Consider the following 15,459-nt stretch of genomic DNA (forward strand, 5'->3'; position numbering starts at 1 on the left):
AAACTCTCTCTCTCTCTCTCTCTCTCTCTCTCTCTCTCTCTCAAACTCTACTTTCTATTTATTTTGAAAAAACATTATTTTTGTCAATTCTTCAAAAGCTTACGAAATTAAATAAAATAATCCCGAAATATATATTTTCTTACAAAAAAAAATGTGTGTGTGTCATTCATAAAAGAAGGTAGAATTAGAAAATATATCGAATGAAAGTGTGATTTGCTTGATAATACATTAATTCGTGGAAAAGAATCTCACACACGCGATGAATAGTCGAGTCGTTTGCGTATCAGCGCGCGTGTCTCAGCAGGAGATCTATACCAGTTGGATTTAACTACATACATACGACCAGAATCCGGGATTTATTGCGTTAATCGCGCATTACACTTTAATCCGAGATAAATCTAAGATCCGCGTGCGGTCTTTCTATCTCTCTTTCTCTTTCTCTAACTCGTATTCATTTCGATCGTAACGTCGAAGATGATCAACGATCCAACTCGACGTCGCATCTTTATACTACGAGCAGCAGGTTTTCTTCTCAAAGATCGCAATGTCGTCTCTTACTCTCCCTTTCTGTGTGCAAGTTAAGCCGACAGGATCATTAAAATTATTTCTTCCCTTCTATCTAACTTTTACATGTACACATACACATACACATACACAGTGGTGTATGTATATCTTATACAGAATTATATGCATTAGTTTCTATCAAAGGGTTATTTACAAAGTATACAAAAAGATTATTAGAAAACTCAAATAATGTGTGATATAGAGATTATTATTTAGATAAATAGATACTTTGTCAATGTTTGAAAAAATGATTCTTGCGAGTTAATCGACTTTCATCGTTATATTAACGATGAATCCTTTAATAAATTACTAAACCATATGACCTTTTAATTAAAATCAATTTATATTATTTGTTAGACCAGGCCTACGATTAATGTTTCAAATAGACCGAATTTAATGTTTATTTCAAATGAAATCTACTTGAAATATGAAGTTGATAAATTGAAATAATAAAATAATATAGATAGATAGAGAAATGATCGAAAAGAGTATATCGTTTCGGTTGCACGAGCATGCAAGTAACTCGGAACATCGGCAGCAACCGAGAAACGACGACAACGACGACGACGACGACGACGACTACGACTACGACAAGGGGCTCTCACTTTCACAGAGTCGCCGTGACCGAGATAAAGATGATGGCAGCGCCAACACATGGAGTGACCACTAGCTTTACGTCTACCATATATGGCTACTGTGTGTATTCCGCACTGACACGTCGTATCTGACCATGTAGATACAACTACTTTACATTCATCTTCAATATAATTCATGTATTCATATAAATAATATAACTCGGTTTGATACACACATATACATCAATAAGTTTCATTCTTCAATACTATGATAAAAAAAAAAAACATATTCAAGATCGTAAAAAGAAAGTTGATCTTCATTTTACTTTCTTTTATGTGGTAATACATATTTTGATTTGCATAAGATTTTATTAGTGAAAATGGAATTTGATGGAAAATATGACAATTAGATGAATGTTTGATATTTAAAAGATGTATATCATAGAAATCGAAAGTGTGTGGATTTTTTTTTTTTTATAATACATTCACCATAGGCGGAACACCATCAGTTTCATTGCGTGAACCTGTTCGAACCCAATATGGACTGACATCAAGTAGTATATATCTATACCTTGCTTTTCTTTCTCTCTTATTTTCCTTGCTCTATTCCCGACAGTGATTCACTCGAAGCAACAAGCGTCTAACACTTCTTTTCTCTTCGCCACCATAAACAGAGAAAAGAGCAGAGAGAAAAGACATGAGTAAAATTTCATTCGAGTCTCACGATCGTTATCGTCACATGTATCTTTTTTCGTTTATCATTCCTTCATACTCCGAAAATGAATCTTTTCGAAAAATAATTAGTGGAACTTTCTTGATTTTTAAAAAAAGATCTCCAAGAAAAAAAAACAAATTTCAAAATGAAAGAACATTCGTAACAAATGTTATAATCAACAGAGTGACCGTATTTAAAAGACCACAAAAAAAAAAGAAAAATAAAGCAATAAAATGAAAATGTCATCGTTAACGCGTAAACGAGTTCAACCGAGTGAATATATGGAAAGATTATCATATTCCTTCGTTACAAGGATAACCACTTTCAGAAGCTCTTGATACAACGATGGAATGAAAAAAACAAAAAAACAAAAAAACAAGTCGACTGAAGGTAGTAGTAGGATCTTAACGAGACTAAAGTTAACTGTCAACGCGTCGACAGAACAGCTCGACTTTCCCCTATCGCTTGAGTATATCGTTGAAGATGGAGTTTTGATCGAAGTTACGCCCCATACGTATACATATACTACTACCGTTCCCTATAAACTCCCCTCTCAACCCCATTCAATCATTCTTTTTTCTATAGTTTCCGTGGAACGCGTCGAGTGTCAACAAGAAATTACAAGGATTACGAGTACTGACCCGTGGCACGGCGAACTCGAATCTCGATATAGTCGACTTAATACCGGATTAAATTCGCTCGACGTTCAGATAAGTGACGTGTGGTATTAGCCGAGTAACAGGTTACTTCCCCCCTTCCCCTCTCCCCCCGTCCTACCCTCCTCTCTCTCTCTCTCTCTTTCACTACCACCACCACCCTCTTTCTGTTTCTTTTTTCTCTTACATCGTAACACTCGCGAACGAACGCGAACGAACGCGAGTGAACGAGCGGTGCGGCCTTCCCTCTCAATGCAAATGCAATGAAAAAAAATCACGTTCAATATGATTTTCTCATGTAAAACGAATAACATGGTCTAAGCTTTGTGATTATATTAACCCGATGATAACGAGCTGTTATCGTTACACTCGGTTACGAACTATTGCATTACTTTGTCGAATAAATTTGCAATTTAAAACGTGTTACGTAGAATAAGTTAATGTAATATTATATTAATCATTCTATCGCGTGTCTGGTTTTACACATAATTATACGATCTTTAAATCGGTATAACAAAACAAAGATTATTGAAGTGAAAACTTCCTTAGAATGTGTGTGATTTGAAAAAATGTAACGGGGCGGCGGTAGGCGGTGGTGTAACAGAGCAGCAGGCGTCTATGAAACGAGAAAATGTTATAATATTATTATAATAATAATATTATAACAAATAAATCCTACAATTATCCTACAACCTGATATTCTGCATTCGTCTGATTTTCTCGAAACTTAGTTTTTTCAAGGTTTCACTTCTAACACGTGTGATCTGCACACACCTGTTGTTTTTTTTTTTAGATAGATTATTTATTACCATGATCGAATGTTACTGAATTATTTAGAAATAAGAATAAAATATTCTTGACTGGGACAGACACTTTTTCAAAGTATATTTCATCAGCATCAATAATTTTTATTCTACATTGTATATATATATAATTGTGCAATTATTCTTAATATTTTAATATCAATTGAAAATGATAGAGGAAACGGAATAATACTTTCTACATAATTATTTATAAATGGAAGGAAAAAATTAATAAAACAAATAAGTATGAGAAAATAATAATAAGGAATGAAAAAGGTAGGCTCCGTTCGCACGGTACAAGATTTGCGACAAACAAAACGGAACCGCACCACGGCGTGTACTTTCAATATTGCCTTCACCTGCGGAACGATGTTGGGCCTGGCACCGTTAGCAAGGTACCATAAACGGTGGCCCGTACCAACGCACACACACACACCGTTCGATGAACACTCGCTCACACATACACCGTTCGCCAACATGCGTTGAACACTTGGAAAGTTTGTGCTGAATTTTCTTGCATTAATATTCTTATTTAATTAATCAAATATACATATATAAAACAATTTAATAATACTTAACATAATCTTAATATATACAAATTACGTGAACGTTATTTGTCCACAATAGACTCCTAAACTACTGAACCGATTTTCATCAAATTTTGCACACTGTGTGCAGTTTAATCTAACTTGAAAGATAAAATAGTTAGTATCTCAATTTATAATCGCAATATTATTTTATTGCGTGTATTTATTTAAGACGTGTGTATCGAACTGATTGTGAGCCGCAGCAACGCGTGGCGAGGCACCCCTAGTACTTTTATAATTTTTTTTCTCATTTCTTTTTGATACAATCTAAAAAGGTTGAAACTTCGTGTTACGTCGATCAAGTCATAAGAGTAACTTGCTACACGTCGAATATATTCTGTCAATAATCATTTACAAATACACAAACGGGCGTGTACCATCATGTGTATACGCGTATTATATGATACGCGTGCATTCACGGAAAACTTACTACTTCAGGTGTATAATATGCGTGTGAATTGGTATTGGTAATAAAAAGAGAAGAGAGAGAGAGAGAGAGAGAGGGCACACGTTGAAAACGAAACCGATATCTCTGCAGGATCTACACGGAGGGCATAGGTCACCTACGCGGAGAATTGCTTTATTTAATAAGCCGCGAAGGAAGGACGTTAATAAAGCGGCCGGAGATAAATAATATGGAAAGGCGAGCCGTTCACGTGTCGTGCCACCTACTGCAATCTTTCTCTCTCTCTCTCTCTCTCTCTCTCTCTCTCTCTCTCTCTCTTTCGATCTATCTATCTATCTATACATCTATCTATCTATCCATCTATCGTTGAAAAGACCGCCGAGAGGAACCCAGAGGCACGATCCTTTTCGTCTGAATTACGAAGTATAACTTCGATGGACGATCAACAATCTCAAGTTGTTGGATAATAAAATAATCGAACTCCTTTCGAGAGATCCTATTACGAAACGTTAGCATCGGGTGGATTCCATTGGTGAGAGTAAAAGAATGATTGGTCACTTTTTATAGGATGATAATAATTATAAACGTGTACTTTGTTTACTTTCTTTTTCTAATGAGTTGGTATAATATAATTAATGCAAATGAATTTGAATAGAATGATGATGATAATAAATATTTATTAACCCATTAGCTGCCACGATACCCATTATTGGGGATTTTGAAATTTTACATACACCACTAGGTTTTATGTGGACTGTATGGAAAAATTGCATAATAATAGCTATTTTGTATGTATAAAATAATAATAAAAGAAATAAGTAATAGTCTCTTATTGGTTATTTTTTTTTTTTTTTCATGCAACCAGCCACAATCTTCATTTTAAGACTTTTCAAAAAAATCTAAATATTTCTAAAACGAAAAATAATTTGACAGTTAATGGGTTAATTAAATCAACGACAATTTTGTTCATTTTTTTTGTCAAATTATTAATAGTTAATCTATAATTTATTAGTTAAATCATCTAGAAATATTGTTGGCCCACCCAGAAACTTTGAACGTACACCCACTGTTAGTTTATTATTAGCATAATCATTAAAATGAATTTTCTTTCTCTAACGAGAATTTCATTTGAAGGAAAAAAAATATTAGAAAGGAGTTTCTCTCGTGAAATAATCACGAGCAAGTGGGTGTAACGTTTTTCTAACGGTGAGTTAAACGTGCGTTCACGAACAACACTAGGATAATAAGAAAATGAACGAGATGAAAGAGATCGTGGTAGTATTAGTTCTCGCTTTGGTTTGGCGTAAAAGGTTTCACGCATAGAAGAAGAGAATCGCAGGGTGGGTGTCCTATGTGAGAAATTGATTGCCCGTCGGTACCTAACGCCTGTTCACTCGAGAAATCTCAAATGATTCGAACACGTCTGAGAGAACGTGAGATAATCGTTAGACAAGCCCAACCACAAACAAACGCATACGTTAACTACCTATATATCGATATGTTTTTTTTTTCGAGAACTCGTGTTCTTTTGTTGTTCATTTTTTCTTTTATTTAAACTATTTTTAATTGTTTATAAGAATTAATCATAATTTGGATGCAATATCTGATTCACATCAATACTCAAACTTACGTTAATTACAAGTCAATACTTTTGTGTGAGTTTATTTATATGGTAAAACTTTTTATTTGGGAATGTGCAATTTAAAGTGCAACGCGAAAAGTGCAATAATATTATTGGTAAAAATAATTGAAAAAGTTGTTTCATTCAATAAATCTTCGATTGGTCATTTGTAAGAAACTTGTTGTTATAACGGATGAAATTATTTATAATAATTATTTATAAACAATTGTTTAATTATTATTAATAATTTCCTTTAATTATGGTTTTTGTTTCAAGTCTCTACGATTTTTAGTTTCCGAGATATTCGCATTTGAATAAAAAGTATTTACGTTCCATTGACCTATTTCATTTTCCTAATATGGCCATTGACCTACATCAGTTCCTGGAATTTACGCGAGAGGCGCATTGAGTAATTTTTTTCGCTACTATACTATTACTACGTAGTACTACGTAGTACTACGTAGTACAGTGACAAACGAATTATGAATGAAATATTTAAAAGACGATATCTCTGCAACGAAAAGTCGTAGCGACATGCAACCAAGATCATTTTTTAAAGGAAAAACTATCCTCTATTTGTTTAAACATTTAAATATTCAATTTTATAAAATTCTAATATCTCGCAAAAAAAGTTATTTTAATATCACCGTAATTATAAACTCTTCTCAATAATATAATCGTTTTGAACAATTATTAATATTATTTTATTGCAAATGCATTCTTTGTTAAACAATTATCTTACACGTACACTCGTAGGTTTATAAAAAAAAATATCTTGTTTGATTGGTGATATAAGTAGAAAGTGAAATATATTATTAAACTAACAAGAAATAAAAAAAAAAATACAACAATTTAATCCGACACGAAGAGACCCCTTTCGTTTTATATCGAGCTATGAAACAAGCAGGACACGACCTCAGTACTCTCTCCTGCACTCCATTTTAAATCAAGCATTCGCCTTGAAAAAGCCACCTACGCTATTTGCATACTTGACTCACTCGACACATCGAAGCTCTTATTATTAAACAATATCTTTATTAATTATTTTAAGTATTAATTTTAACAGAATAATATCATGTGTGCAGATCACACACGTTAGAAATGAAATCTTCAAAAAACCAAGTTTCGAGAGAACGAGACGGAATGCACAGTATCAAAAGTAGGCAAATTTAGGGTTTATTTATTATAATATATATATTGTTAGGATATAAAAGGAATAAAAAATAGAGAATAGGAAAAACTGTATAGATATATTCTATGTCATTCTCTCCTAGGCTTAATTCTAATATGTTTGTCTCTTTTTCTCTTCTTACTTAGTATCGTTGCTGTTTCATCGCCACGTTTCCTTTTTCAAATCACCCCCATTCTAAAGACAATTTTGCAATTCTGAGAGTTGGTCCATCAGTTGCAACAAACTCGAGATAAAATAGAATAAAAATAAGAAGAAGAATCGTTTGGAATTAGAAACGCGTTGCATACGCGCGCGTTAGAAAAGGTCAAAGGCTTGAATACTCTTGGTATAAGTAGACATTCAGATAGGAAAGGATAGTATAAGAAAGGTGAGGAAACAAAGAATATATAAGAGAAAGAGAGAGAGAGAGAGAGAGAGAGAGAGAGTCGCGAGATACATGTGGTATCATAGATATAGGAATACGGAAGTTACAAGTTCAGGTTCAACGTCGAGCGTATTTCCTTGGAGGTACGAGGAAGTCACCTTTGTAAAACCGAGCACGCACACACACACACACACACATATTTTATCATCGCAAAGACCATTTTCTATGCTCTTATCATATTCTTGTTAGTTGTCACAAACATAACCGAACCAAATTTCTACTTTACTTTATATCATTTCTTTTGAAAATCATTATTATCAATTTAAATGTGTTTCAATTGAAATGATTGAATAATAAAATCGAGTTATACAATGTGAGAAAGTTGTAGAACACGTGCGAGGAATGAAAAAGGGGAGGGCGAGGAGGGATGGGGTTTGGGAAGTAGAGAGAAAAAAGATAAATAAGAAGAAAATAGAATTTGGTGGTCAGAGAAGAAGTTGAACGGAATTTATTCTACTTATACGCATTGGATTCACTTAGGAAGAGTAGTACCACCACCGTGGCTAATTACAGTGGAGGCGCGTTTACACCGGCGTTCTTTCGTCATTTGGACGGCACGGCACGGTTTACGGTAGACCGACGAATAATGGTTTAATTAAACACCACGTATACAACCGCAGCCGCCTTATAAAAGCCGGCCACGATTGATTTACAATGGTCGGCAATAGCTGCGTGAGAGCACTCTTCCTCCATCCTTACCCCTCCTACACACTCGTACACTTTTCACGCACAGCTTGGAATAACCCTCGGGAGTCCATTCTATGAAAGAGAGAGAGAGAGAAAGAGATAGAGAGAGAGAGAGAGAGAGAGAGAGAAAACGCATACATTAATCCAAGTAGTCGCAATTAACCGTTGACATTTACTCCACTTTGCTGTCGTTCTGTTTTTATCTTTCTCGCTCCAAGTACCTTCGATCCTATCTCCATCTTTTTTATTTCATTTAATCTATCTATCTATCCTACTCTTGACTACACATGCCTTAAACCAAAGGTTTATTATCTTTATCTAATAGCTTTAGACTTGTTCAAGCGTTCGTTTATTCTCTCTATCTTTCATATATATATATATTTATATATTTTTAACAGTTTAATCTCGTAAATGTAAATCTTTATCCATTTAAAATATTTTCTTAATAATTTATTAATATAGTTGTTATGAATTAAATGTAAAATGGTTACATTGATTTCATCAGATCTAATGACGGAAAGGTTCTATCGTTAAAATTAATACTCGATGATATTTCTTCATATTATCAAATGAATATTGAAACTCGTTAATAAATGTTTTTCACTCTTACTCGTTAGTTAGTTTGTTTTTGGTTTTTTTTTGTTTTTTTTTGTTTTTTTTAATTTATAAAACACGTAAGTATATCTATCTTTTTGTCTGTTGAAATCATATCGTGTAAGAGAGACTCAAGTCTAACGTAATATCTTAACGAGAGATATACGTTATACAAAGAAAAAAAAAAATAAAGAAAAAAAATGAGAAAATATTGAAAATAAATGTGTAACATAGAAGAAAAGAAAAGAAAAGAAGTGGAAAAAAAAACTAGTTTAACTATACGAGCATATCTTAAAAAGGAATTAGACATTTCACGCGTTCCAAGTTGAAATCCTTGAGAGGTTCGATCAAGTTTTCGCGCAACGACCGACCGTTACGCTCGAAAAGTTTATACGTGATAAAAAAAAAAATTAAAAAAAAGAAAAGTACAAGATGGAAGGTAGGAGAGGAACGTTAACCCGATATCGTTGTCGTCTTAGTTGAGAGAGAAAAGACAAGCACGAAGAGAAGAGCGTGCTGCTTCTTCTTCTTCTTCTTCTTCTTCATCCTCATCCTCATCCTCTTCATCTTCTTCTTCTTCTTCTTTTCAAGATCCTTCGTCGAGGACGCGTCGCGATTTATGCGCTCTTGGAAATCGTGCTATACTTCTTACTCACTCTCTCTCGGTTTCTCTCTGTTTCTCTCTCTTTCATTTGACAAAGAGAGGGAGTACGTAAAACATCACGAGGAGGAGGAGGAAAAGGAGAAGGAGGAGGAGGAGGACGTGCCGAAGGATCGTCGTTCGTGGGACGACACTGGAAGCGGTAACGGTCTGCTCGATAAGGAACGATAAGTCCAACAACGGTGACAGTGAAATACGATCGCGTAAGGACGAACGTACCGATTCGTCTCACCGTAGACACAGATGTTACACGATTAATTGTCGCGATTAACGGTAATTAATAGAGCTGTCTCTTATTCTCCTAAGCGAGAGAGAATCAGAGAGAGAGAGAGAGAGAGAGAGAGAGTGAGAGAGAGAATTCTGATGTAAGAAAGATGCTTTTCTTTCAAAGAAGATCTTGTGGATCGTTAATGTCTTGACATATGTCGTCATTATTATCTCAGAGCGTTTATGTTAGTACTGTTACAGATAAGTTCTTTCTTATGCTAGTAGTTTCTTACTTTTTTATTATATTAATTTATAGGGTGTATCTTTCTTAAAAGGAATTGAAATATCAAGTCTTTCAATTTGAATCATGTCATCTATAAAATTATAAAATATTCTGATAGTAGCTTCATTGATCTTCTCGTATTACCTCGAGTGTTAATTATAACATAATCGTATATCATTATTAGTGTTAAATCAGAATAAAGAGAATATAAGTACGTAGAAAAAGAAAAAAAAAAAGAAGTTTTGACCCGATGATTATCGATCTACTCTCGTAATGTAATTTTATTCGACACTTTGTGAATGAGAAGGGTGGAAGGAAGGACGAGGGCGACGAAAGAGTATAATAATTATAAGAAGACACATATGAAAAAAAAAAACAAAAAGAGAGAAAGAGAGAGAGAGAGAGAGAAAAGTGTAAAGAATACAATGATACTAGGAGGAACTGTATCATTATGTCAAAGGGATTATTAACCATCAAGATCGAGAACGATAATCAATTACACGGCTTAGATAGGTTGCTCGCGATCCAGGGAGGAGGATCTTCGAGAGGCCTCACTTCGCATTGATTAATTTATTTCCAATTACCCGAGGTTCGTTACGACCGGCCGACATAAATATCGTCGACTCGATGCGAATATTGCACTCGTTAGCTAACCGTAAGCGTTCTCAGCAATACGGCACTTAATTAATCGGCTTCCGCAGTAGCTCTAGCTAGCTAGAGCATCGTCAAGCACCCAACGTAAAGTTCCTCAACTCAAAAGGATGATCTTTTACACGATGAAACAAAAGGAAAATAAGAATACTACTAGTGGCAACGCAACAAAAATGAAAAATTTATTTGACTTATAACGTTCATATCACAGCATCCTCCAACAACGATGACAACTACGATGGGTCCATCGTTTACTTACAACGTTAATTGGATTTTCTTCGAAGGGTTTCAAACAGAGGATAACTATAACAAACAAAAAATTACACGGAAGCTGGCAGTATATCTATTGAACTTAGATTTTTATATTCAATATGGGAGTAGTATTCATTAAACATATTGTTTTAATATGCGTCGTCAGCGTCGATGATAAAATTGTTGTTGCTTCGTATCGATTCCAGGAAATATTCTTACGAACGGTTGAGCTACTTGATTAGAACGAAACTTTTCTCTCTCACCTTTCTCAAATTACGCGGCTGCTACTCGATCAACCACGATGCAACATGGTTCATCATAAAACCTAAGTGTACGTGGAAGTTAATATATATAATATATTTTGCAATATATTGACGCGAGTTTTATCTCAGATGTTTAATCGATGATGATGACCAAAGAGAAAAGAAAATCATGAAAAAATCTTAATTCATGTGTGTAATTCAATATATAATATTAATAATAATAATAATGAAATGAAAATTGTGTTAGTAATTAGATAATTTCTTCATCTCTCTCTCTTTCTCTCTCTCTCTCTCTCTCTCTCTCTCGTCTGATTAAAATCGTAATAAAATATTGTATATATATATAAGAAAGATAAGAATTGATGTAATATCGTTGGTATAAATAGGTAACATAAAACGATTCGCGTGGCACGATTAGAGTTAAACGCGACCGATTAGATACGTCTCGCAAGAAGGAACGAACGAACGAACGCGGAAGTACTAGGAGACTAGGCGATAGCGTTTCTTCTTGCTTTAACGAGGGGTGATCGAAAATCAGTCGGAGCGCTCTATAATTTCCCACGTCCTCGAGAGACGTGCGTCTCTGAGTCGTCTTATCGCGGATCTGTCTTCGGTAATCCTCCTCCCTCTCGTAATTACGGGTCGCGCAGATTCACCAAGTAATTCGCGTTGGGCGGCTAGTTCTTAAAGCGATATATACATACCTACTATATGTGAGCAAGTACTTACACGCATACGTTATACATACCTATGCTCATACAGGGTGTCATTTTGTTCAACTACTCTTCTTCAACTTCTTTTCATATTTAACTTATTCAAAATCTAATATATATATAAATTACGTCACGTCACGTTGTTTATCCGCAATGGATTCCTAAATTACTGAATCGATTTTAATCAAATTTTGCACACTGCGTGCAGTTTCATTCAACTTGAAAGATAGGATAGTTTATATCTCAATTTATAATTCGCAATATTATTTTATTGCTGATTGTGAGTCACAGCAACGCGTGGCGGGGCACCCTTAATACCATCATAAAAATTAACTCTTTAAAAGTTAATCCATTTTGTTTTGTTTTATTAAATTTGCAGTAACGCGATGTGACATTTGTTGGAATTGGACATTGATAGAATCTACATCGAAATATGTTTTAAACTTATAGAAACACCCTGTATACATATATTCATAGTACGACCGATAATTATAATATTCGACAGAGGTCTATGGTATATAAGTATGTAAAATCGCGCGTGCGTATGCAAAGTTGCGAAGGAGCTTTGCAGAGATAAAATAAGGAAGAAGAGAGGAAGAAGAAGAAGAAGAAGAAGAAGAAGAAGAAGAAGAAGAAGAAAGCTCTGCCTCTTCTCGCGCACGCATAATTTCTCATTATGCAAATTTGTATGGGGATCGGTCGTATATATATATATATATATACGTGCCGCCTAAAGCTATGTCTATAATAAGTAAAGAAGGACCCTTTATCGGTAACATTCGTTTAGAAATAACGATCAAATTTTTGGCTTCTTCTTTAATATATAATAATTAAATTAATCTATGTGAACATTAACAACTTCGTTAGCTCGAGTTTCTTTCTAATATCTAGAGAAGTTTATGAACGTTTTTATTATTTCTATTAAGGATCAGTTCAACACCCTTTTTTCTACAACGTTTGTAAATCCTGTTCATTCGAATCGTACATAGCTGTGAAGTAATACACAAACAGGCTAATCTTAATATATATAAATTACGTCACGTCACGTTGTTTGTTCGCAATGGACTCCTAAACTACTGAACCGATTTTAATCAAAATTTTGCACACTGTGTACAGTTTCATCCAACTTGAAAAATAGGATAGTTTATATCTGAATTTATCACAGCAACTTTTGGCGGGGCACCCCCTAGTTAACTATAAACAAATTCCATATTGTAAATATATTTATTTAATTTAGATATTAATATAAGAGAAATATTGAAAATGTTTATATTTCCTGTTACATACATATATATTCGTAGGATCGTTATTATATCAAAGATAGATCGATCTCATACATAAATATATGTACATAGATAGATAGATAGGTAAGAAGCTTTACACGATAAACTCTTCCGGAATTGGAAGTGGTAAGATCGTGGTGGACGAACGAGCCGATGATGGGAGTTAGTATGGGGAAATAACGAGTCTCGTGATGCAGTCATTGGCTCAGGACAGTATTAATTAGCTATTCGTCCAGTTACAAAATAAAGTGACCGTGCAGGTGGCTTCTCGCACCGTTGCGTTCAAATGCGAGGATAATTATCGTCTCTATGAATCACGCGAACTACGATTTTATATTCATTTTTACTTGTCTCTTTTTCTCTTATTCTTATTCTTATTATTTTCTTTTATATTTCCTTCCACCATATTCGCGTTTTCATTTCACCTTTCTTTTCTTATTCTATGGTTATATGTACTAACCCAACTGGGGTTTTGAATATAGCATTGATTACGATCGATTTATTATCCTCTCGTGACAAAAATCGACAAGACTTTTTTTTTGTTTTGTTTTCAAGAAAAAACGTGCGTGTGAGTACATCGAACGAACACCCATTTCCTGTGGAGCAACAACTTTCAATATACGACTGAAGTAATTAAGCTGTCAAACAGTTATACCAGTGTTTAAAATGTTCTTCGATCAATTAAAATGTATATATATATAGTACATCATCATCTTTGTTAATCATTTACCGATGATGTTGTATAGTAGAGAGGAATTTATGCAATTATCGATAGATTCACACGTTTAGTGCTGCGTGGGTCACCGATGGTCCATATCATTTTCACTCAGGTTGTTATAATTATTTGATATTAAAGGAAACACGATGTTGACGTGTACTATAATATCATCAATTGATGCATAATTGTCATATTTTTTATTATCCATGGTTTTCACACGGCCTACTAATAAATTTAATTCTAAATTTGGTTACCTACTACTGGAATATTGAAATACATATACATCTACCCATGGATGTTACACAGTTGGATTCTTTTTCTCATCGATCGTTTATTACCATATGAAATATTAACTTATAATAAATTTATTAAGATACCTGCTAAAGGATATAACAAGATTTTGTTCATTTTAATTTAATACTAATTATATGTTTTATACTGGTATGGCGTGTATTTTACATATATCTTTTAATTTTGTTTTTGTCGGTTTTATAAATATCGTAAATCATATTTTATAAGGGTTTACAATGAATGCTATAACATTCGTGTAACAGATGTTCCATGATGCAGACCGGAAGGGCATTCAAACCATCTAAAAATAAAATGATCAATAAATTATGTTCAGGCTTTTTTTAGTTAATATAAAGAGAGAGAGAGAGAGATTAGTATCAGAGATAATAAACATGACAAATTTACATCTTTTTCAACATTTATATTATTTCTTTATTTATATTCTCCTTACTTGAATTACTTTAAAATAGAATCAATTGTTTTTAATGAAAGTATTTGTTATTTTTTTGTTTGTTTCAGGTAATTTTCGACGAAGAATAATTAAAGTATTATACATGTACTACCTTACACGAAGGAATTCTTCTAGTTATTATACGGTAAGATAAAAGTAACTATTAAGAAATATGGGGTATTAGTCGTTAATTCGAATAACTTTTCTCATAACGCAAAACTCGAAAGACCTGAAATTACATAGACGGATTAATTATTAAACTAAAATCAAGAGCAAAATCTTGAAACCAGTCTTTACCTGTAATTGAGTATTTAAAATCACGAAGGTATTTACGCGATCAAAGTTTAAAGAAGGGGGAATAAAATGTTACATTCCTCAGGCTTGCTTGCAGCTATCGAATCACTGAAACAAGACTTCTAAAAGATATGTGGTGTGCATGTGTGTTTGTGTATATATGTTACTCGGAAATACTTAATCGTGGTATGTTAATTTTCATCATTTAATATCTCACAAAAAAGTCCCATAGAGATATGATTTTATCTTTCGAAGAGAGAGAGAATTACAAAGTCTTGATCCTTTACCAATTTACTATGATTTTATTTCAATAATATTCATAATTATCAATCACAAATCATGAAACATTTTCTTCAACAACAACAAAAAGTAGTATCATTAATTTAGATGCAATACATATCGAATGAATTTAACTTATGCATGAGAAATCTCGTGAATGAGACTCACTCGTCGTCTTGGATTAAGAGAAAGAAGAGAGAGAGAGAAAGTTTTGTATGAACCAAATATAAAAAGGGGAGATTCAAGGGAAGATATGAAAAGGATGAAAAAAGAAAAAAAAGAAAAAAAT

At 33.6% G+C, this 15,459-nt stretch overlaps 1 protein-coding gene and 1 long non-coding RNA gene across 2 annotated transcripts in view; one reads left to right on the top strand and one right to left on the bottom strand.

Annotated features, from left to right (window-relative positions):
• blo (bloated) overlaps positions 1–15,459 on the top strand; it is a 106,738-nt gene that overhangs the window by 39,118 nt on the left and 52,161 nt on the right. The gene's annotated exons all lie outside the window — the stretch shown is intronic.
• The window catches only part of LOC149031604 (uncharacterized), a 29,355-nt gene continuing 26,534 nt past the window's right edge, over positions 12,639–15,459 (bottom strand). The window contains exon 4 of the long non-coding RNA XR_016177550.1: positions 12,639–14,447. This is a non-coding gene — a long non-coding RNA (uncharacterized LOC149031604). The remainder of the gene's footprint in view (positions 14,448–15,459) is intronic.

This window comes from Polistes dominula, unplaced genomic scaffold (genome assembly GCF_049000335.1).
Source record: "Polistes dominula isolate Pdom_NZ unplaced genomic scaffold, Pdom_raw_medaka contig_82, whole genome shotgun sequence".
Lineage (NCBI taxonomy): Eukaryota > Metazoa > Arthropoda > Insecta > Hymenoptera > Vespidae > Polistes > Polistes dominula.